This window comes from Meriones unguiculatus, chromosome 17, assembly GCF_030254825.1.
Source record: "Meriones unguiculatus strain TT.TT164.6M chromosome 17, Bangor_MerUng_6.1, whole genome shotgun sequence".
NCBI lineage: Eukaryota > Metazoa > Chordata > Mammalia > Rodentia > Muridae > Meriones > Meriones unguiculatus.
The window spans coordinates 61,649,474-61,674,855 of record NC_083364.1 but is presented as its reverse complement, the minus strand read 5'-3'; the positions used below and the strand labels follow the sequence as shown (position 1 = coordinate 61,674,855).

The following is a 25,382-nucleotide window of genomic DNA, read 5'->3' as shown; positions in this document are numbered from 1 at the left end:
CACTCATAGATGTAAAGTAAGGTGCTAATTTAGGACTATTCCAGTTGACCTGATATTATAAAACCAGGTGTCCCAATTTTTAACAGACCTTCCAAATGATACACAGCTCATACGATTACCCACTCAGTCATTTGAGTTACTGTTTTGATGCTAAAAATAAAAACCTCCTGAAATGCATTGCTCTAAAAAGAAATCATAAAGTGTCACAAATATGTCCCTTTATACAGAATTTATCACACATGCTATTCCATGACATCCTAATGGATGGCACAAGTCTGATTGTTTACCAGTCCTGGCATCATAACACAATACAAATGAAAACTAGAAAGACATCAAGCCACAAACAAAGGATTTCAGCAGTCAATTCAAAATATGCACATTTGGCTTGTCTCAGATCAATAAAGCAGTGGTCAGGAGACACATTCCACCAACATGTACATTACAAGATTAAATACAGATACATGGCTTGATGATAAACTACAGGCTCAGCATACTGAAAGCCAAAACAGGAAATGAAAAGAGTGAAGCATAACACCCATTTTGAAATCCCTTAAATATTATAAACCCAGATATATCAGTGATGTTCATAATTAGGGCCCTTTATGCCATCTTGTCATATGATACCAGTCCACTATTTTTAGTTGAAACATACATATTTTTTCAAGATTTCTAAATGATAAACCATGAGAACACATATGGCTACAGCTTTTCAGTTAGCTTTTGTATCCTTTGGAGCCTCGCTCAGAACATGTTATGTGTTCTACACATTGTTTTAGGGGAGAATTAAATATTACAATTATTAGTGGCCCGGTATATGACTATTAATGAAGAGCCTTTTACCCATGTCTCAGAATATCCTGTCCTGAAATTAACACGAATGAAAATTTACAATTGATATCAAGTACATTTTTTTACACCAGGCTTCATTTTCTTACTTGACTAGATTTCTAAATAGATTTAGCTTAGTGAGTTTTCCTGAGAGTGCATTTATAAAGTAATAATTCCATACTCACAACTGTGCATTTAAAAGCTGGATGTATTATTTCACTTATAAAGAGTAATAAATAGTTGTTAACTTTTTTAAGCTGTGCAGTATGCTTTTAATCAAAACTAATACATATAAGTGTAAATACAAAAAAAAAAATCGCCCCAAAGAACAGCTTGACTTAGTGATGGCTATGTCTTTGCTTTGTATCTAAGCTATACATGATAAGTGGTTAGGAGAAAAATGCTCAGCAGGATACGGCAGGGACACTTCTTTGAATAATTTTATATTGATTGCATTGTGTAGCTGTACTTGGTGACTGATAAAACATATTCTTAATAACTTTAATGACTATCACAATGTTAAACGCCAATATCCCAAGTATTCTTTTTAGTAATTAACCTGATCTTTCTCTTAAAACCTTTCTTTTTTTGCACTGGGGTTCATACTTGGTCGTTTAACAGGATGATAACCCTCTGAAGCCAGCAATGAGTGGACAGTTTGAATTGGGGCAGGTTTAACTCTGAGGATGTGATAAACTCTACAGTGAGCCATTCACACAGACTATTTCCTTTAATTCTGACAACACCATTCCTCTTATTAGAAACATGATTAGCTGCATCCATAATTGTACAGCAGACTGGAGATAACAGACGAAAGCCCTAGGACTGGCGAACAATGGCAGCAGAAGACAGTGAACACTATGCTCTGAGTCAGAAAGTAACTTTGACTAAACCCTTGAAAAGACAGAGTGTCTGAGAAGAATCTGAGAAATATGTTTGTCTAAATCTGGAGTTTGGGTATATGAAACGGCTCTTAGTCGATTTACAAGAAAAGGAAAGGGCATTTAAAGGCTTATTTTTTTTTTAATTGTACTAGCTCTAAATTACATTTTAAAGCATGTTGTTTATGCCCAGAAGAGAATTCCAGTGAATAATGTCCTGGTAGAATGGGGTCAGGTTTTCCATAATTTAGTAATACTATGATACACACCCCAGTTGATAGCATCTGCCTTTTCCTCTTCATATTCTCCTAGCTCGTGTGTAAAATTTTATAGCTTTTGTTTCTCAAGTAGTCTATGAACTATTATGATGTCAACTTTATTACTAAGTTCTCCCTTGTGTCTTCCATTTAATTAACTAATTTTATAATAGACTCACAGAAAAGGGGTAAGAGCTGGGGGATTAGCCTCTGTCTCTTGAGGGCCTGCTTCAATTTTTTTTTTTAAGTAAGCATAATAGTTCTCTTTAGTTGTATCTATTTTACTTTGCTCAGGCTACAGTTTGCTAATGAAAATAATAAAATAAAAATTGGATTAATTCCTTTTCAAAATTATAATATTGCTCTTAACAATTAATAATTATAAACAATTCATAATTATAAACAATTAATAATTACTGTACTCCAAGTGGTGATGATTTCCAAAGAATAGTCATAGATATATCTCTTAATCTTCAAGGTCAGTGCCTTTACTTATTTACTCATTCATTCATTCATTCATTCAATATTGCATTATTAGAATAGTCTAATAGAAAGTATTTAACAGAAATAAAGACTACTAGTTGTGATTGCTAGACTATAAAAACAGCTTAATTGAACTAACTCATTAGCTTCCTTTTCTCCTTTTTAGAACATCATTACACATGTATACATGTATACATACTGGTGATAAATAGATTAGTAATGGATATTGAATGATAAGTGTCTGTTAGTTGCAGACAGATTAACACATTAATTTTTGTGCTTTGACGCTAAGCACTGTGCTGAGCATGTATGTACCTGTTGTGTCCACTGACAGTATTTATCGGTTGCCAATTTTATACTGTACTTGTTGTGTACCGTGCTTTATCCCCTTCCGCTTTTGTTAGGATAGAGTAACAAAATTATAAAAAAAAAAAATAAGTAATAACACTAAACAAACGAAAATATGAGATATTCTATGTGGATATTTTTTCCCCTTTTTTCTTAAATTTTTCATCAATTACACTTTATTCATTCTGCATCCCCCCATAAGCCCCTCCCTCCCCTCCCAATCCCACCCTCCCTCCTCCCTCTGCTTGCATGCCACTCCCCAAGTCCACTAATAGGGGAGGTTCTCCTCTCCTTTCTGATCTTAGTCTGTCAGTTCACATCAAAAGTGGCTGTATTGTCCTCTACTGTGGCCTGGTAATGAAAGACATACAGAAACAGAGTGTGGATGATAATAAGATACTTTTTCAAAATTAAAATCAAGTGATATAATGCCCCAAAATACCAAATAAAAACTGGTCAAGCGCATTTCATTCTGAGTGAGATGAGTGAACCTGCAGAGGATGTGAATGTGAATTATTAATTCAAATTCTTGTTAATTCACAAGCTTATTAATGTTCTTATGTCAGAATTTTGAGTAGATGAAAATTAAAAACTGTATCACTGATTTTTTCCATATCCTTAACATATCCTTAACTTTCATATGTTTTAAAATAATAATTTGATAAAATTATACATTTTTGGCTATGTATTTTTAATTTTTATTTTATTAGTTTTCAAAATTTATTCACTTCATATCGTGATTGTAGACCCCTCCCTTGTATCCTCCTGATCCCGCCTCCATCCCTCTTCCCTCCTATCCCCTTCCCCTAGTCCACTGAAAGAGGGAGTCCTTCCCTAATGTCTGACCCCAGCCTATCATCTCAGCATGACTGCCTGGCTCCTCTTCCTCTGTGGCCTGGTAAGGTCAGAGTGCCAGGAGGAAGTGATCAAAAAGCAGGCAACAGAGTTCATATCAGAGACTGCTCCTGCTCCCCTTATTAAAAACTCTGCGTGGAGACTGAGCTGCCTATGGGCTACATCTAAACAGGGGTCTAGGTGCCCTGCATGCATGGTCTTTGGTTGATGCATCAGCCTCTGCAGGCCCCCATGGGCCCAGATTTTTTGGCTTTGTCTCCTTGTGAAGCCCCTACTCCCTACAAGTCACATTTTTTAAAAATGAAATATTTAAAATTATGAAATTAAATTACTGTCTATCTTTAATTCATCTATCACATCATTTTAGAGTCACAGTATGTAACTGTATAAGTGCATACTTAAATACAAAGTAAAATATTCAGCTATGCTGAACTTTTCTTTGGCCTCTAGAAAATAATTTTTAAGCTATCCAATGAAAGCAGAATCCATAGTTAAAGGCCAACATTATTAGAAAATTGAAGCTCTACATGTAATGAGTGACCACTTACTTCTTGCCTTGCCTTAATTGTTACCCAGGTGACTGGGGGAGCCAATACAATACTTTTCCCTGAAAGCATGAATTATAGCTTGCATTTGTATAAATTATATTTCACCTGTAGGCTACAAAAAGTAGTTTTGTAACATAAAGGCCACATCTGTCAGCAATTTTAAATGTATAGTAACTGAGTCAATATATGTGAATTTCAATAATATATATGAGTTTAATATATCATAAAATAAATGCATAAAAAACATCATGATTAGCAAAAACAAAGAGACGAATTGCTGAACTACAGCAACATTTAAAAGAACCATATCCTGTGTTAAACGTTTGTAGCAAAAATGGAATATAGATCTGAATGAATAGACTTAATCACTTAAGTATTTTAGAAATATTTGTAAAATTTGGCTAATTTATTGAAAAAAAAGAAGCAATTGGTTCACTTGAACAGAGGGCTGATGAGAATGATACTAAATGTTAAGTAAGGTACAAGACTGCTTTTAGTTCCTTCTTTCCTGATACATTCTTCATGTTTCTAGTAAGCTAATTTTTTCTATGTTACATTTTGCACATATTTAACCCATAAATCATTGGTGATTAAGTAATCATATTTTACTGAATAAAATGTTAATTTCTCAGACAGTATTCATTTCCCTCCAAATTTCATTGCAAAGACATGCTTTTTCTTCTTTTCTCCTCAAGTTAATGTGACTCTGTGAAAGTAGAATTGTTAGGATACTTCAAACACAAAGGTTTTGTCATGCCATCATCTCTCAGATTCTTCCAATACTCCGAAGTGCAACATTCAGAAAACTATTATATTACTGAAGTTCAGACTAGCTCACCTATTTCTTGACACAGTCTTGATGAGCAAGTCCCATCTCTCTTTGGGGGACTCTCTATAATATTTTGTTATACAAGCCTAATTTCATTACCATAATAAACTCATTAAAATAAAGAGGTAAAAATCTATTATAATATAGTTTGTTCCTCGTGTAAGCAATATGACTAGCTTTGTGTCTAGTAACAGAATGAAACTAATATGAGTCTGACATATAGGTATTTTGGAAACATATGTAAAAATTAGCTAACTTATTGTGGTCTGATTAGAAGCAATTGGTTCACTTGAACAGAGCACTGATGAGTTACAAGTTTTTAATAAAATTTAGTTATAAATTACTTATAAAATTTGCCACTTTTGAGGAAGAATTTTTTTTATTGTTCATACATTTCCTCCTTAATTTTTTTTAAAACCTCTATTCCATTTGATCCAGTCTGCTGGTTCAAACACAATCTGCACTGCTTCAATTGCCTAGAAAGAAATTAGCTACATCATTATTAACAGCAGCCAGAAAATTTGGAATGATTATTAATAGTTGAGCATGAAGCAGAAAGAAGACCGACTGACCCTGGTGGAACAATAAAAAAGTTAATTAATCAAGTAGGAAGTATATTTCATATTTATGAGTTTACTCAAAGAAGGACAAATTCCAGGGTATATCACACTAACTTCAAATGATCCCCAATCAATGGTATACCTTCTAAGTTGGCAGCTCTGTGTAAAGACAAAGATCAATGGAAACGAAGACCGTCCTAGTATCGGCTGTCAGAACATACAGTAGTCTGTCTAATGAAGTAATGAAGGTTCTTCCTAACAAAAATGTATGCTAAAGGTAGAGGGACGTTTATTTGCTGAGTGATAAAGGAAATTCCTGACTTATATAGATGTTGAGACAGAAATTTAATATAATTGATGTCAGTGAGACTCCACAATGTATTTGTTGAGTTCTAATTATTTCTCAAGCACTAGTCTTCTTTTTACAAAGAATGTTACTATTTTGCTAGTTGTATGGCTCAAAATCTGAAGAAGGTAGAAAACCAGTCCACTTATTTTCCGTAGGCATTAAGTGATATAATAAGCAAGTTATAATAGATTTAGGCCCTTTCATGCCAATGTTTAAAACTAAGACAGTCTTACTTTTCACTCATTCAATATTTCTGGGTTTTTTTTCACTCTGTCATTCCATTTCATTTTCTATATGATTGGTTTTCTTTGCTCTCATTCTTCATTTATTTATTTGTTACAATTTATTCACTTTGTATCCCCGCTGTAGTGTCCTCCAAGTCCCACCCTTCCTCCCTATCCTCCCCTATGCCGGTCCCCTAGTCCATTGATAGGGGAGGACCTCCTCCTTGGCTCTGAACCTAGCCTGTCAGGTCTCATCAAGGCTGGCTGCATCATCTTCATCTGTGGCCTAGCAAGGCTGCACCCTCCAGGGGGAGGTGATCAAAGAACCAGCCACTGACTTCATTTCAGAGAGAGCCCCTGCACCCCTTACAGGGGAACCCACTTCTTTACCTCCCCTTAATTGATTATATTCCTCTCTAGGCACACATAACTTTTAATGTAAAGGTAAATGTTTAGGAGATCATAATATTTATAAATCATCAAGCGTGAAGTTAAAAGAGCTATGAGGTGTTTTCATTCAGTTGTCTGTATTGGTGCAAACATGACAGGCTAAACATAATGCTTTAAAAGGGGTAAATAATGCAGTTATTGTAATTTACTTATCTATACCAAATATAGAGGAACAAGGACTATTTGCCCAGAAAATGAAAGTCTCTCTTTAAGGAAAATTGTATTGACAAAAAAGGACAATTTGTTGCAATTTTGTGTAAATCAAATAAGAATTTTAAAAGATAGGAACTGAACTTGCGTACCGTGAGACAGATTGAATTCTTAATATGAAAAATATTAATGGTTATAGCTTGCTAAATGGTCTGGAAAGAAAATCATTAACAATTAGCAGATACTTAGAAGTTGTACAACGTGCATTTTTAAAGTACAGGGTTAAAATTTTGTTCATATATAAAAACACAGTAGGAAACAAGTGAATCTAGTAATAAAGAAGAATAATGTAGTACTAATCATACCTTGAATAAAAGCTGTTTTCTGTTCTGGGGGATTGGGTCATTTCTTTTGCTTCTTTCTTTTTTATTTTAAGTGTGTGTGCGCATGTGCGCGCGCACTTGTGTGTGTGCGAACTACGCCAATTTCACTTAAACAACACCAGACCAGCTCTATTCTCTATGAGGTCCATTTGGTACTCAGAAAGTGTTCATTTGTAGCTGAAATATGAACTCTGGTCAACATTACTTTCTGTTTTTATTATTATAGCTCATATTGTTTTACATGCAGCTTGCTTTAAAAAAAAGGCATTCTGTGAGTGATGAAAGGACTAGTGTCACTCAAAGAACATACATCAGTTATTTACTTTCATTTCATCATTTTCCATATGTGCTTTCGTTGTTCACTATTGTTTGTCTCTTTTATACATACGTTAACAAGAAGCCATGTGTAGAATGCTCAGGCACTTCAGGACACTCACCTGGAAGCCACATTAGAGATTAACTGACAGAGTTCTTTATGTCATTTACAAAATCTGGTTTCAATTCAACTTAATTTAAGATGGATTTCCTTCTATCAGCCATCATGTAAATTGTCTAAATTTTTCTGTCAAAGTTATTTGACTGTAAACCGACAGATTCTTCTAAGGAGCCAAAATTTTCTGAAGACGAGTCAAGTTGTTCCGAATTTTGCAGAAAAAAAAAAAAATATATATATATATATATATATATATGCTCAATGTAATAGTTGAAGATTAGGAGCCATTCCTCAGATTATAAGACTCTGACTTATTGGCTAGTGGGCTTTTTAATGGCACAGTTTAAATGTTATGAAAGCATCAAGGGTAAAATGATAAAAACCTAATCTCTCATAATAACCACGAGGAGGCCGTCACAGGGCTTCTGAGCTGCAGCTGACCTCTCCTCATCTCCACGGAGGTGCAATCATGAGCCGACTGAAGAGGAGAATGGGAGTATTGACCCTGGCAGTTGTGAGATAGTGTTTGAAGGTATGGGGGGGGGGCTCTTTTACTGTTAAGGGACACATATTGGTGACACACGGTTATGGCTGTGTAGGAAAAGCTGGAAACACTCGATGCCAGTGCACAGCTGTAACTGAGGAAGTCAGAGATGGAAAAGACAACATGGCTTAGGTTTCTTCCGGAGTCTTCTCCCGCGTTGAGTTTAACCCAGGCAGTAGCCCATCATCTCTAGGAACTGGTAACATCGAGCTGAATAAAATTATCAAAATATTTAGGACAGCTTAGAGGTATTTTCTGTGAAATATGTAAGTGTTGACAATCATACCTATGTCAAAACCGAAAGTCACACTTAATGTTTGAACACTCTAAATTTCCTCCGCAGTACTCAGAAATCAAGTCACTAAAAGTAATCCATACTTTCATTTTTAAAATTTGTACCAACCCAAAGCAAATCATCCATTCTCACTTTTGTTTTGCTGTGAACTTACAATACTGAATGGGCATATTTTTAAAAATAAACCCAGGCAGAGCTCCACAGAGGCATGTGTGAAAAATAAGAAGCAAACTGAGTATTTGCTACGCTTCAGTTTTCCAAGGTATTTCAGTGTATTTCATATAATTGTATTTGCCAAAATCACAGAAGCACTGTAAAGGATTTAGCTATGTGTGCAAATACTCCAGTGTGGATCTGTGAGCATATTATTACACTGTAAAGGAAGGCCAGTAGCCGGGAATGCCCACCTTGCTTCCAGATAGAAAACAGCTGATATGTGGTAAAATGAATTGCTTACTCCTCTATGCTTTTCAGAAAACTGAGTGCCCACTTAAAAATTGTCTCGAACTGTAGTGATTTTTGTGTCTTATATTTGCTGAATACATAGCAAGGAAACACCTTAAATAATTTTCAACCATTTCAGCATACTAACTAAATATGAAATGGTATAATATCACTTACTAAGCTAGAATATATGGAATACATACATTTTTGTCCCGATTGTACTCTCTTTGTTTATACAGAGATTTTAAACTGAATGGAGAGCATTCTAAATATCCCTGTGTAAATTACCATGGAAACTTAAAAAACTGAAAATTTATTATATTTTTATTTCTAAATTTAACGGAATGCCACCAAAAGTAAAGGACACTTGACAAAAGCTATAGTAGGCCATCAGATCCCATATCTTTGTATCACCCCATGAGGACTGAATGTCAGCATGAGCTTAAAAGAAACAAACTCTGACCAAGTAACAGGCACAAAGCTCTGATCTGAGAGTTAGAACTCTCCTTTGATAAGCCCCTGAACTGATAATGTGCTGTATTTCATAGACCTAACAAGTTGGCGAGTAAGTACAAGATCAGGGGATAATAGTAGTTAAGGTGATATATGGGTACAAGAAATGCAAGGCATTGTCAATGCTGTACTTTATATTGCTACTGAGGCTAAAATTTCCTGGTTTCCTATTTTTCTTCTACCCATCTGTTTTATGACTACAGGCAAGCCATCCAGAGCAAGCTTCCCATAAGTAACCTGTCTAGAACCAAAGCTAAAACATCTAATTATTTCTTCACCTTCATTTTATCCACACTAAAAATAAACCTTTCCCAAATATCTTTTTATTGTCATCCTATAGCTGCCATCACTTTGCACTTCCCCGGAGACTATTTTAGCCTTCAGAATTCATATACTGAAAGTGCTGGAACTTTGGGAATTATCAATTTAAATTCTAACTCATGCTTGCTCTCTGCTATCTTGCAAGCCTGCATATCTCTCCTTGACAGTTCATATTTGGTCTTTGGAATTTCAAGACACACTGAATTATGGCCTTCTCACCAGAGCCTCCAGAGAAAAGTACAGCAAAGCCACCTCATGTCAGGCCTGCAATGAAATTGTTCAGTGGCAGAAATCTTGGAAATTAAGTTATCTGGAAGATGTGTGAATCCATTTGGAAGGGAAGTGAGGGAGGTGTGTTAGCAAAGCAGAGGAAGACACTAACATCACAGAAAGCATCACTGCTTGTCTTGAACTGGGCAATGTGGCCACATAGTATACCTGGGGAAGACGATGATACCTTCAATTAGACAAGATAAGGTGTAGTCTCATGGAGCCTTCAGTTTTCCATTTGTTTGTATTGGTGGCGGTGGTGTTTTGGTTTGCTTTGCTTCTTTTGATTTTGGGGATTTTGTTTGTTTGTTTTGGTTTTGATTTGTTTTTGTCTTTTTTTGTTTTTTGATCTTGTTGATGGTGGCTGTATTGTCACATGAAGAGTCAACTTAATCCATTTAATCTTTTATCTCGTTAAGCTCATTTATGTGCTGTACAGTCATGCACCCAACTCAACTTTTCTTTAGATCCTACTACATACTCAGACTTTCTGTATGTGATAGAGATACCACAAAAATAATCATGAATCTTTGGTTCTCTGGGTGGTATACAGACACGATGAGTAAACAATAAGAAAAAATACCTAATGTTTCAGGTGATGCAGAACTATGGAGTGCTGGAGTGCTGGAGAGAGAGAGAGAGAGAGAGAGAGAGAGAGAGAGAGACTCCCTCAAGCCCCAGGTGCTTATTCCCTCTGGTATCGGAAGCCCTGATGAGGGCTCATAGCTACAGACATTTTCCCTGCCCTACAAAAGCTGCATGCCTCAGGATCATGCCCGCCCTCCACCCCAGGAGCAGACAAAAATCTAAGACTGCTCAGTGTGAGTTATGAAGACCCCATTGCTTCAGGGAGGCGCAATTTGAAGAGCCACCCAGGCTGCAGAACTCGCTGATACTTGCTGAGATCTTCTTTGCTTTAACACGGTAGACCCACTGCTGCGTCGTCCCCTCTCTGCTTTCCTTACTCCCCAATATGTCCATGCCAAGCCATCATCTCGTGTCCCTATCCAAAGCCAGACCTCTGAACAGTTCACAGCGACTGCTACCTGAGAATTAATGAAAATTCCTGTGAGGAAGAGCCAGGCTGAGAAGCAATGTGAGGAGTGCTCACTTTCTCCGTGCAGAGCCACTCTGCAGTTCAACACACACAACACATGCGCATTCAGTGCTCGCTCTCACTATTATTATAAGCAAGACAGCCCATGAAAATTTCATGGAGAACAGCCTTGCTTCATCATGGAAAAACATGAAGTACACAGATACCCAGAAAGAAATTTTAAAAAATTCATATCATACGAAAGAAGAGGGAGTTAGTAAGACCTGGAGAGGAGAGAAGCTCCACAAGGACCAAATATATCTTGGCACAGGGTCTTTTCTGAGACTCCAACCAAGGACCATGTATGGATATAGCCTAGAACCCCTGCTTGGACGTAGCCCGTGGCATCTCAGTATCCAAGTGGGTTTCCTATAAGGGGAACAGGGACTGTCTCTGACATGAACTCATTGGTTGGCTCTTTGACCTGCCCACCCCAAGGGAGGAGCAGCCTTACCAGGCCACGGAAGAGGACATTGCACTCAGTCCTGGTGAAACCTGATAAGCTAGGGTCAGATGGAAGGGGAGGAGGACCTCCCCTATCAGTGGACCTAGAGAGGGACAGAGAGGAGATGAGGGAGAATGGGATTGGGAGGATATGAGGGAAGGGGCTACAGCTGGGATAGAAAGTAAATAAACTGTAATTAATATCAAAAATAAAAATAATTTTAAAAATTTCATAGTAGCAACAGATCTATGAAATTCTATTTGGGTAGATATTTCACAGAAAAATGGATCCTCTTTGATACACTGCTAGTTAGAGTCTTTCATAGGCCCTCTGGGGTAGGTTCCTGTCCTGTTATTTGTTTTCTCCTATGTTCAATGCCCATCCCATTTGTCTTTCTGAGTGAGGATTGATTGTCTTATCTCAGGTCTTCTTTCTTGTTTATCTTCTTTATGTGTATAGATTTCATTATGTGTATCATATTTTATAGGTCAATATAAGTGAGTATATACCATGTGCATCTTTCTCCTTCTGGGATACCTCACTCAGAATGATCTTTTCTAGATCCCACCATTTGCCTGAAAATTTCATGATTTCCTCATTTTTTATTGCTGAATAGTATTCCATTGTGTAAAAATACCACAATTTCTGTATCCATTTGTCACAATTTCTGACATCTGGGTTGTTTCCAGGTTCTGACTATTACAAATAAAGCTTCAGCAGAGTGCAGGAAATCATATGAAAGAAGGGGGAGTTAGTATGGCGTGCAGAGGATAAGAGCTCCACAAGGACCAAATATATCTGGGCACAGGGACTGTTTATCCAACCAAGAACCATGTATGGATATAACCTAGAACCTCTGCTCAAGTGTAGCCCGTGGTAGCTCACTAAACACATGGTTTTCCCTAGTAAGGGGAACAGGGAATATTTCTGACATGAACTCAATGGCAGGCTCTTTGACCTCCCCATCCCCCAAGGAAGGAACAGTCCTGCTAGGCCACAGAGGAGGACTTTGCAGCCAGTCCTGAAGATACCTGATAAAACAGGGTCAGATGAAAGGGGAGGAGGTCCTCCCCAATCAGTGGACTTGGAAAGGGGCAGGGAGGAGATGAGGGAGGGAGGGAGGGAGGATTTGTGAGGGAATGAGAGAGGGGGATACAGCTGGGATACAGAGTTAATAAAATGTAACTAATAATAAAAATAATAAATAATAAAAAAGAAAAACAGATCCATAAATAAAAAACAAATGAACAGGAAATATGTACATATATTTCATATTTTGTACTTGAATTTAAATGCCCACAATTTAAATTTTGATGCTAGATTTTCTAAATGCAAAAGTTAGTTCCGTCATTGCATTTTTCTGTGCCTTAGCTTCCACATTTGGAAAGTGGGAATGAGAATTCCACCTAATTTCTTGTGTTCTTGTAAGCACTGACTATTTTGTAGAATATATAACATTCAACTGGTAGCAATCAATAAACATTAATTAATTATTGTTTCCATCTCTAAAATCCCATTCTAACAGCAACATTGTATTTAAAAACAAAAATATATTGTATTAAATAAACAAAAAAAAAAATCCTGTCTCTTTTTGCATGTAGACTCGAACAGAATAGCATTCAAGTCATTTTCTTGGTTTTCCCCCTTCACAATTATTTTCCAAGGACATCATGGCTGCTTTGCTGTTAGGTTATGTTTAATTTTTATTGGTGAAATGTAGAAATTAGTAGAATTCCCAAGCTGTGCTAACCTCCTAGAATTTGTGAGCTATGGAACATATTCAACAAATGAGGCTCCACTTCACACCTCAGCTTCTGAAAGTCTACATTTTTGCCAGCACAGGAAGCAATTTACCAAGGAGAAAATACTAGACCTATGTCAATATTATCATTTAATGGCCCAGAGCCACTGTCCTTATTGCAACTATGGTATAATAGCATTGTCAGTGTGACAGAAAGTTGAATCACCTGGGCAATAAGCCCTTGGACATACAGTTTTGCTATTATCTTGATTTAGGTTAATTGATGTGGGAGGATCCATCTTACCTTGAGCCCAAACATTCTCTAGGTGGGAATCCTGGACTGTACAATAGAGAAAATGAGTTAAGCTCTGATATGCATGCATCATTGCTCTCTTCTTCTGCCTCACATTACTTTAAGCTCTTGCCATCATGATGCACTATAACCTGAACCTGTGAGCTGAACAAACCATTTCTCCTCAAAGTTGGTTTGCTCTAAGCATTTTCTCACAACAGCAAGAAAAGAAACTTGGTGATTAGATTATTTAAGGCTTGGGCTATTTTTGCTTTCCATAGCACAGTTTTAAAAGCTCAAATACTGGAGGTAGCCTATCTGCACATAAGATCTGTTTCAGTTGTTTCATAGGCCATTTAAATCCTCTGTGTCTTGGTTTCACCCTTCCTCTGGAATGCACTTTGTATTCCAGACTGGCCTCTAATTCCCGTCCTTCAGCCTCTGTGTGTAGTCCTACCAATTTCTCATGTGATTACTGTGAAGACTCCGTAAGTTGATATGTGTGGTGTGTTTAGAAGTATGGATGTTATTAATAGCCATACTAAAAGCACTTGTTATTATAATCATAAACATTGCCCTTCTTCTGAGAGAGACTCCTTCACTGAATGTATTGTAATTCGGAAGGACTATCCTGAGCGGTAAATCACCTGATACCTTCATAGAAAAGGAAAGAAGAAAATTTAAAATGAAGATGAATATAATGTTAGCAAGAGAACTTCCTTAGGGCACTCACTGTGAAATCCTTTTCAAGTTCAAATGAACATCTATCTATATATCTGTCTACTGGCATTGTAATAACACAATACTCAGAATTTGTAATTTATAAATAGCAGAAGTATATATGGCTCAAATTTCTAGATGCAAGGGAAGTTTATTATCTGCATCTATATGGCATCTGGTGAGGCTAAGAAAAACATAGAGTGAGAAAGAACTAGAAGGCTAATTCAATATGCCCCTCATTTTCTACATAAACCATTATGGTGATGTGGGCTCCACCCATGCTAGCCTGGGACCTCACTCAAGCCTCATTACCTCAAAATGACGCTGACTACAAATGTCATTACCATATGAATATAAAGGTTGAGTTTCCAAGATTCAAACTTCCAGAAGAAACACACAAGTCTTGAAAGGAGCCATAATGACTTACTGTAGTTTAAAAATTCAACAGCCATCCAGTTGATTTCCTTAGACAGGAATGAGCAAAACCAAGAAGAGCAAAGCTAGCAGTATTTTGAAAATTGTCTATTGATCAGAAGAGGTATTAGCTGTGTTGTTCTCTTTTTAGCACAGTAGCTTGTTTGGAGGATTTTCCCTTTACAAATGTAAGACAGGCAGTTTTTAGAATATTTGAACTTTCATGAAATCACGTATTTTAACATTACATAATGACTGAAAAGAAGCCTGTTCCACTCTTTACCAAATTATTCTAAGTCTCCTGGCAGACAAGCAGAACACCAAATGGAAATGTACCCAGGAGACTCAGGTTACCTAATTACGTTCGGCATATATTTTCCTTTACTGACATGTTCTTTATTGTAGCTCTCAGTGCTTTTTGAATCCTTCTAAACTATTAACAGATAACTCCTATCCATTAGGGACACACTTCTCACTATTTGTATTTATCCATCTTAGGACCTGCAGTTTTTATAACCACCTGTCTTTTTGTCATTTTTTTTCTCACCCTGCTTAAATACCCACAGGGCTAATAGATCCCTAACTGGATAAAACAAGCACATGTAATAAAGATAACCAATGGAGCACACATGGTGGATTTTTTTAAAGCTATGTATCTTTAGAATTGTTTCTGACTTAAGATCAGCAAATATATATATATACATATATCTATATATTACTAAGGTAGGGTAAGTAAGATCAACCTAGTGAGCTTTCATAAGAAAAAAGCAAACAGTGGAAACAAAGCTAAACATTCCTATACCTCCACCTGCCAATTCAATCACAGAATGAGTGTATTCCATGCATAAGAGCTTGATGCATTATTTCACCTTTGCACTCATGAGTGGCTTTTAGAATTTCCAGAGCCCAAGGACATTTATCCACAAAGAGGTAAGGGGAACTTTCAGATGGTAGATATATAGAAAGCTCCTACGGCAAGTATCAGGCTTGTATGTGTTAAACTGAGGAGTCAGAACATCAAAGATCAGCTTGGAAAAATCATGAAGCATGTAGGTTAATGAACTGATCTCAAAAGATCATCTTGTCTGAGATATCCTAGAGCCAGAAAGACAATATGCTGTTTTTTTCTTTTTTATGGTAATTAGCTTAATTGTAATGATTGCTTTAAAACGTATACATAGAATAGGACATCACATTCTATATCATAAATATCTGTAACTTTCTCAGCTACACATCAACAAATATGGAATTCTCCAGTGATCCTACAGTTTCTGATTAACCAGTTATGATTTTTCAAGAATAATGAGTATTTCCTCCTTCTCATATCTTTCTCCATGGATGTTTGTTTTGATCCTTGGTCCTTGAAATTATATTTTTCTCATACTTCTATTTTTCTTTTATTTTGTTTATTTTTATATTCATCACAGGTTGTTTACTTTGTATTCTAGCCATTGCGCCCTCCCTCATTCCCTCCCAGTCCCACCCTCCTCCCCTCATCTCCTCCCTGCCCCATTCCAAGTCCACTGCTACAGGAGGTCCTCCTTCCCTTCCATCTGACCCTAGCTTATCAGGTATCTTTAGGACTGGCTGCCATGTCCTCCTCTGTGGCCTAGCAAGATTGTTCCTCCCTCAGGCGGGAGGGGAGGTAAAGGAGCCAGTCATTGAGTTCATGTCAGAAATAGTTCCTGTTCCCCTTACTACGGTAACCCACTTGGTTACTGAGTTACCATGGGCTACATCCAAGCAGGGGTTCTAGGTTATATCCATACATGGTCCTTGGTTGGAGAAACAGACTCATAGAGGGCTCCCGTGCCTTGATTTATTTTGTCCTTGTTGAGCTCCTGTCCTCTCTAGGTCATACTAACTCCCCCTTCTTTCATATGATTCTCTGCACTCTGCCCAAGGTTTGGTTATGAGTCTCCACATCTGCTTTGATAAGAGTCTTTCAGAGGCCCTCTCCAGTACTCTTCTGTCCTGTTACTTGTTTTCTCCTACTTCCCTGTCCATCCCATTTGCTCCTCCATTGCTGGTGAGAATGTAAACTTGTACAACCACTTTGGAAATCAATCTGGCACTTTCTCAGACAATTAGGAATAGTGCTTCCCCAAGATCCAGTTATACCACTCCTAGGCATATATCCAAAAGAAGCTCAAGTACACAACAAGGACATTTGCTCAAACATGTTTGTAGCAGCCTTATTTGTAATAGCCAGGACCAGGAAACAACCCAGATGTCCCTCAGTTGAGGAATGGATACAGAAATTGTGGTACTTTTACACAATAGAATACTACTCAGCAATTAAAAGCCAGCAAATCATGAAATTTGAAGGCAAATGGTGGAAGCAAGAAAACATCATCCTGAGTGAGGAGCAGAAAGACACAAATGGTATCTACTCACTTATATAAACCTATAGTATAGGATAAACATACTAAAATATGTGTACCTAATGAAGGTAAACAAGAAAGAGGATCGGAGTAAGATTTTTTTTTCTTAAATGTAGCTATTGCCTGTGAAGACTGTGATAAGCTAAAATCCATAGAACCACACAGTTAGGTATAAGGTAGGGTTGTATGGGGGAACAAATAGATCTCTGTAGAAAATGAAAATAGAAAAGTTATTTTGATGGATGGAGAAGCTGGAAGGGAAGGATCAGGTTGGCAGTGGAAGGAGAGAGGGAAGGAGAATGAGGTAGGAAAAATTGGAAGAGACAGCTAAAATTAATATTAAAATTAAGGTTAATAGGGAGACCTAATGCATATTGGAATCTGACTGAAGCCACAAAATAATGAGAAGAACTAAATAAGTTCCTGCTGGTCATCTCTTGTGACTAAATGAAGCTTCCAATGCTTGAATTGGGTTGTACCTTGTTGAATTGTTGGCCAAAGTCCCATGGGATTCCCCAAATAATCTAGAATGTCACTGCAATTCCAGGTTGCTCTCCACTAAGGATGGCCTCATTGCTGAAGACAACACCTACACAATTACTCGGACATGGAGAAGTCCTACGTAGTCCTTCACTTCTACATTTTTAGCATCTTTGCTACAGGAAAGTGCTTTGCATGCTACCAAAAGAGAAACATAAACACCAGTCTAGCCACAAAACCTTTGATCTAATCTATAGTGTTTTCCTGCTGGCTTGGGCAATGGTTGCACAAAGCTTAGAGAAGTAATAAATGTCTGATTTGACTTAAGGCCTACTCTACAAGGGAGAGCTCATACCCGACACTTCTTAGGTGACTAGGAATCTGAGACTAGGTAGTCAAACTATTGTTCTTAAAAAAAAAATGGCAATAAAAATACCTCAAAGGCCCCAACTGGCATTCTGCTGTATGCATTGATCAGTGCCTTGCTCAGCAATCATCAGAGAAACTCCCTCCTGCATCAGATGGGAACAAATGCAGAGACCCATATCCAGACATTATGAAGAGAATAAGAGACTTTGAAACACACACACTCAGCCCTAAATAGATGACTTCATCAATGTCCCACCCCAACTCAAGGCTCAGAGAACCCTGAAGAAGAGCAGAGAGAGTGTAAGAAGAGCAGTGTAAGAGACAGAAGGGATAGATGACACAAAGAGGACAAGGCCCTCTAATTGACATGAGCAAAGCTCATATAGACTCCCAGAAACTGAGGCCCACACCCAAAGCCTTCATGGATCTGCACCAGGCCCCTCACATGTAAATTATGGCTTTCTGTTTAATGTTTTTTATGGGATTCCTGAGTGTGCAAATGAGTGGGTCTCTGATCCTTTTGTATTCTCTTTGGCTCTTTTCCTTCTGTTTGTTTTGTCCAAATCCAATATGTTAGCTTTTGTTTTATCTTATTACATTTTGTTTTTTTATAAAAACATAGAAAAATAGGTATTGTTAACCTTCAAAAGAAAACCACTATAAAAACACTCCTTTGAAGCTTTGTCTCTGCACATCCAAATGAAAGGAAAACAAAAGAAAAGGGAAAGGAAGCCTCAACATACAAACTAAGAAAACGAAGTTCGGGAATTCTCATATATGCAAAGTGGGCTAGAAATGACCTCTATTATACTTTTCTTAATCACTGGGTTATTTAATAAAAAAAAAAATGTGTAGCAGATTATTCCCAAGCCTGTATACATTTCTAGTTGAAGTCATCAGTAACAATCTGTGGGGAACAAAGAAAGTTATAAGGACAAGCACATTCAGAGAGAAGCTGAATTTTCTTCCTATGCCGACTTTCTTCACATACTGATTAAGATACCTACGTCATCCTTGAATTACACTGGGATGCTTGCTCAGAAAGCATGATTAAACAAAGAAAATTTTAATTTTTTTTTAACTTGGAAATCTCTTCTCCTTAGGAACATTTATGGTAGTTTAGAATACATTCACTGAATGTTAATAAATTAGAAATAGGGGGCTAGAGCAGTAGTAGTTCGTTGTTTAAAAGCACTTGTTGCTCTTGCAGAAGACCTGAGTTTGGTTCCTCTAACCAATATTGTGAAGGTAACAACTACTTGTAACTTCAGCTCCAGGGACTGTGAGATGTCCTTCCTGCCTCCATGGCCACCAGCATGCACACGGTATACACGCATACTTTCAGTCCCACGCATGGATACACAAAACATAATAAATATAATAAAAATCAAGTTGGACTTAGAGGATCAGGAACATGTAAATACAAAGGAGCGTGGTCTGCTCTGAGACACCAGTAACACGGGTGACAGCATGTACATCACTTTGGCCCAGGATTCCTCGTGGCAACAAGAGGACAGAAGTGTTCCTCTGCACACATGAAGCACAGATGCTATAAGAAAGACGTAAAGAGCATTCAGAATATTGCTGCGGGAAGTTTTTCAAGAAATGCAGATATCTTATTGGTTTGTTTTCATAGGCATTTTCTGTCCATAGCCTTGAAGAGAGCCAAAGCAAAATGTCAGCCGTCAAATGAAGTTTTTTACCATATTGAGAATGAAAGGAGAAAATAAAATTACTTAAGAAATTTCATATACAAGGACTTCAAAAGAAAAAATATATATACCAAGGAATCTAGTAGAAAGAATAGTATTTCATGTTGTTTCTAAAAGGTCTATTCATTATCAACAACTTGGGATAACCTTAGATTGCCCTTTGATTCGTGTAACAAACATACCATGATTTAGCCTAAGCAAAAGGCTTGGCAAGAATGACCTTTTACTAAGGCCTCAAAAAGGTGTGAAACAGAAAACACCCTGGAAAGCTCCCAGGAACAAAGTCACCAACATTCACTCTTCTTGATCCACACAGTCCAAGAGGGAGTTGTCCGTGCTTTAAGAAGAGATGTGAATGCCCTACTAGGTCATAATTGCCCACACCAAAACTGCCAAAACGGCGGTGACCCTTAGTCCCAAGCTGAAGAAAATGAGAATGTGTTCATTCCACTTTGGGGTCAGATCCTCATGATGAACCCAATTGCTATGTCTGGGTAACAGCCACTGAACAGTTTTCTGAAGCGTTGCCCTGTAAGACACAGGACTAGATAGCCACCCTAGAGGATGCTAGCAATGCTGAAGTGAGTGTATCCCAGGGTCCCTCAAATGCTCGGTCTTCCTACTTCACATCCTAGGTGCGGGGAGTACCTGCATGCCCCACTAAGCCCAGAAAAGAGGTTACTCTTTATGGAGAGCTTTAAATGTGAGGTTTCTCCTTTTTATGTCAATAAATAATGTCAGCTATTAAAAAAATAGTGGAGAGAAATTAAATTTCTCTTATTATAAAAATCAAAATGCCTAACAAATATTTGTACCAAGGTGAAAATCAAAGCTCCCACATCTACTCTGAAATAGGCTGCAGGCTGTTGTCCTTCGGATTCTGCTTTGAAACTCCCACAATTAGACACACAGTAGATTGATCCCGGAGTCTCTCACCACAGGGTACCATGAGAAAGATCATAACGCCCTGGAAATGTTTCAAAGCAGGTGTTCTGAGTCATCGAAAAGAACCCGAGGAGTGTGCTCCACAGACAAAATTCTGATGAGCTGTGTCACTATGGAGCAGGTGTCTGGGGATTAGCTATGGACAAGTCCACTGTACAAAACAGAAATAGCTCCTTATGTTGTGTAGAACTATGATCAATTTCTTTTTTTCTGCCAAGGAAAATTAATTTAGTTCTGATAAAGTTGATGATGCTCATTTTTTTTTTCTGGCAGCAACAAGATAGCAGAATTATTTCTGTCCTTAAATCAATTCTAGATGTTAAAAAATTAAATTCATAGCGGGGTCTTTATGAAGGCTATCTTTCTATTCTTCATGATGACCAGTACAGTTTTTTCTTTTCTAAAATCACTGCTGTATCAATGGTGATCTTAGTTTAAATATGAATAAATAAGGCAAAATACTGGCTTCTATTACGTAGAATCAAAAATTAATATGTTGACTGTGTGTTCTTCTTTAGTTTCAAAGGTATGTTTACTAAAACTGATGCACCAAAAAGTCTTCATTTTCCTTTCCAGTGTTAGAAAATAAACCTATGTCTATCCTGTGCAGACGGAACTTTTATTTTCCTGTTTCGATTACTATCTGAGAGGATTACTGCCTACTTCTGCCAACCTAGGCCTGGAAGCTTTTAGCCTCTGTACAGTCTAACCTCAGCTTAGAATGTTTCCAGCTTCTGAGACATACTGCTTGATAAGCTCACCCTTTCTACTTCTCTCTCTCTCTCTCTCTCTCTCTCTCTCTCTCTCTCTCTCTCTCTCTCTCTCTCCAACCTGTTTTTCTCTTACTGTCCCCATAAAACTGCCTCTCCTCTCTCTCTACATTGCCTCTTAAATGGCTTCCCTTTCTCATGAGAGTTGAGTATATCCTATTCTGTCAAATCTTTCTCTAATTTGTCACTTTCTCTGCCACTCAATTAAATATTACTTTTAAACATGGGTGCTTCTTTCTACAAACTAACTTTACCTTCATTGTTTGGGATTCAAGGCATGTGACCACGATGCCTTGACCTAAGGTTTTCTTTACCTGATACTTGCTCTATACCAGGTTGGCCCTGAACTCAGAGCTGTTTGCCTCTGTGTCCTGGATTAAAGATGTGTTTGTATTCTAGCCAGATCACACAGACCTAGAAAGTCTTTGGATGTGATGTCTTTCAAGAGTAGCCATGCTCTGCACTAAAATTCCTCTACCATTCTGGAACTCACTATGTAGATCAGGCTGGCCTTGAACTCATAGAGATCTACCTGCCTCTGCCTCCTGAATGCTAGGATTAAAGGCATGAGCCACCACCTCCTGCCTAACATTGAAATTCTTAAAGTTTCAGACATGAGGTCTGAGAAGCCCGATAACACTATTGGACAAAACAAAAATGCATAAAATTGATGGAGTCATTTTTCTTTTCCCACGGGGTTGGGGAAGTTACAACTAGACTAGATCCCTCTGACTCACTACAAAATTCACAGAGGTGACAGGTATACCTAAATCCTGTTAACCGGGCAGCATATACCCTCAGAGAACTCTGATTGGAGGCCTAAACTTTTGTAGGTGGCAGCATCGTGTTGCAACATCAAATGGTTGGACACCCTGGAAGAGGCTGTGTGAGGCAAATAAAACCTTCTGAACAGCTTTCACATGATTCCAAAACTTCCTTTAGAATTGTCAGCAGCTGATGAGCCAGCTGTTGGCAGACAGCTGTTACATCACTGTTAGATGCCTGTGATCTAAGTTACTTAAGAAATATTTCATCCAAAAACTAGGAGAACTGGCCCGCAAGGATGAATGGTTATTTGTGCTTCCAGGAACATTTCTGCATAACGCACATGAACAAATGTGGTAAATTTAAACTGATATCAGACAAAGCAGCAGCCTTTCACCATCTTTCATTTATTTGACTCTAAGATTTGGGTGGTAACTTCATCCTTTGGTGTTTCTGATTTGGGTGGATCACCCACATCATAATTTTAATGAGTAGCATGGCTAAACTGGCTAAAATATTGTCTACTCATTTGGTTTTAGTTTAGCTTTGTATCCATGTCACTTTTACAGAACAACATTACATCTGTTAAATAGGCAAAAAAACATGGGTTTCTGATCAAAAAGTATTAAAGAAAAAATAGACAGGAGCCCATCCTGGCAGAACATTTAATATTTTTGTCTTCTTTTATTTATTCATTTTTGAATTTCATTTCTTTAATTGGAGTCTTATTTTTTAACTGAAAATATATTTTTTCATAGAATACATTCTTATTATGGTCCCCGTCCCCAGCTCCTTTCAGATCTTTCCTGCTTTAGTCCCTAATCAATACCCCTTCTTGCTATCTCTCATTAGAAAACCTAAAAAATAGGAAAAGAAATATAAGAACATGATATATATGGCAAACAAACCTGAATAGGACAAAACAAACAAACAGAAAAAGAAAAAGGGGGAATAAAAAAAGAGCCAAAGAAGAAACAACACAGATGCTGAAACATACAATCACAGAGAGAGAAATCCCATAAAGACACACATACAGAAACCATGATACACAAGCAAAAGGCCTGTAAGGGAAAAATGCCCAGACAGAGCATTGTGAGATAAGTACCTCTAAAATTATCATCAAGTTCGTTTTGTGTTGGCCATCTCTTGCTGGGCATTGGGTCTGCCTTTAAGTGTGGTTTAGGTACCCAGTGAGCCGTTCAATATTTTTAAACAAAAGGCTGTTTTAGGAAGATAAAAATATATATATATATTCATCCCATTTCACCTTGCCTTCCAGTCTTGTCCTTCGGCAACGAGAAAACATCTGTGGATACAGTGTTTAGCATCAAAATACAAAGAAAATCATGACACTAAAGAACAATATAATAAAAAATGAGAGGTTATTAATGTTGAGGCAGAAATAGACCAGTTTATCTCCCATTCAATTTCCTTCTCTATGCACAATATGCATATGATTAGACTATTTTCTCTGAATTCATTACATTAAATACTATTCACTGTATTCTCAATCTCAAGTAACAGAAACATAACTCTTTCAGTGAAAAGAGGGACTTGGCTCTCACATGAAAAATAAAAGAGCACCGTGAGAATCAACACAACCCAGGATAATTCATTCCTCTGTGACAGTTCTGCTAAGCAGAATATTAACACCTATCTGCAAGAATTCATATCTTCATCAAAATTCCAATTCTGAGTAAACACACATGTGTCCCACCTGTATGCTTCACAGTAACAAAACAATGGAATAGTAACAACTGCCACTTTATGTTTCCCTGATCCATCTTTGCCCATCACCCAACTTTCTTCCATGGATCTTTCTCTATGCTTCAGACATATGACTCTACCCATCAGGTTATCAAAGCAGATGCAGAGACTCACAGCCAAACTTTGGACAGAGCTCAGGGAGTCTTATGGAAGAAGGGGGGGATATAGAAAGACCCAGAGGGGACAGGAGCCCCACAAGAAGATCAGCAAAGCCAAAAAAAGGTGCAGAGACTGAGACATCAACCAAACACCATGCATACAGAGGACCTAGATCCCCCTGCTCAGATGTAGCCCATAGACAGATCAGTCTCCATGTGGGTTTCCTAGTAAGGGGAGAAGAGATAGTCTCTGACATGAACTCTGACAGTCTCATGAGGTCCCTTTTATTGATCCTGTTCCTTCATCACTTCTTCCTGGTAGGTGAACCTAGTCAGCCCACAAAGGAACAGGATCCAAGTAATCTTGATGGTACCTTATAACCTAGTCAAACAATAGGAGAGGACTATCAGTGGACTAGGGAAGAGAGAAAGGGGAGGAGGAGAGAAGGAGATGAGGGAGGGGGCTAAAACTGAAATACAAAGTGAATAAATTGTAACAATAATAATAATATTCCTAATTGTCTGAGAAAGCGCCAGATTGATTTCCAAATTGGTTGTACAAGTTTACATTCCCACTAGCAATGGAGGAGGGTTCCCCTTTCTTCACGTCCTCTCCAGCATGTATTGTCACTTGAGTTTTTGTTCTTAACCATTCTGATGGGTTGGAATCTGTGGTCCCTTAAGGACTGTATGATTTCTGTCCAGGCCCTTTTGGCTTTCATAGTTCCTGTTGAGAAGTCTGGTGTGATTCCGATAGGTCTACCTTCATGTGTTACTTGGCCTTTTTCCCTTGCTGCTTTTACTTCTTTCCTTTTTAAAATCACTTTACATCCTTGCTGTAGCCCCATCCCTACTTCCCTCCCTGCCCCACCCTCCCTTTTTCTACCTCCCACTTTCCTTTACCTGAGAAAAAAAGATCTCCCTTTCCCATCCACTCCAGCTCATCAAGTTGCATCAGGACAGAGTGTATCCTCTTCCCCTGTGGCCTGGCAAGGCAGTTCTAATCAAAATAATCAAAAAGCTGGCAAGTGAGTCCATGTCCAATGCAGTCCTTCCTTCCCTTAGTGGAGGACCCACTGAAGCATAAGCTGCTTTGTAGGGGTCTAGGTCCAGTTTATGCATGGTCCTTGGTTGATGCTTCAGTCTCAGCAAGCCCCTCTGGGCCCTGGTTAGTTGGCACTGTTGATCTTCTTGTGAAGTTCCTGTCACCTTCAGGTCCTTTTCTCTTTCCTTCCACTTTTCATAAGATTTCCTATGTATCATCCAATGTTTGGCTGTGAGTCTCAGCATCTGTTTTGAGGCACTGCTAGGTAGAGCCTCTCAGAGGACAACTAACTATGTCAGGCTTCTGTCTTCAAGCTTAGCAGAGCATCATGCATAGTGTCAGGGGATGGTACTCTCTGATAGAGTTGGTTTCTG

The 25,382-nt window shown here is 37.9% G+C and overlaps 1 protein-coding gene across 7 annotated transcripts in view; it reads left to right on the top strand.

Moving 5' to 3' along the window:
• Positions 1–25,382, top strand: part of Epha6 (EPH receptor A6) — a 955,104-nt gene that overhangs the window by 611,792 nt on the left and 317,930 nt on the right. The window lies entirely within an intron of this gene.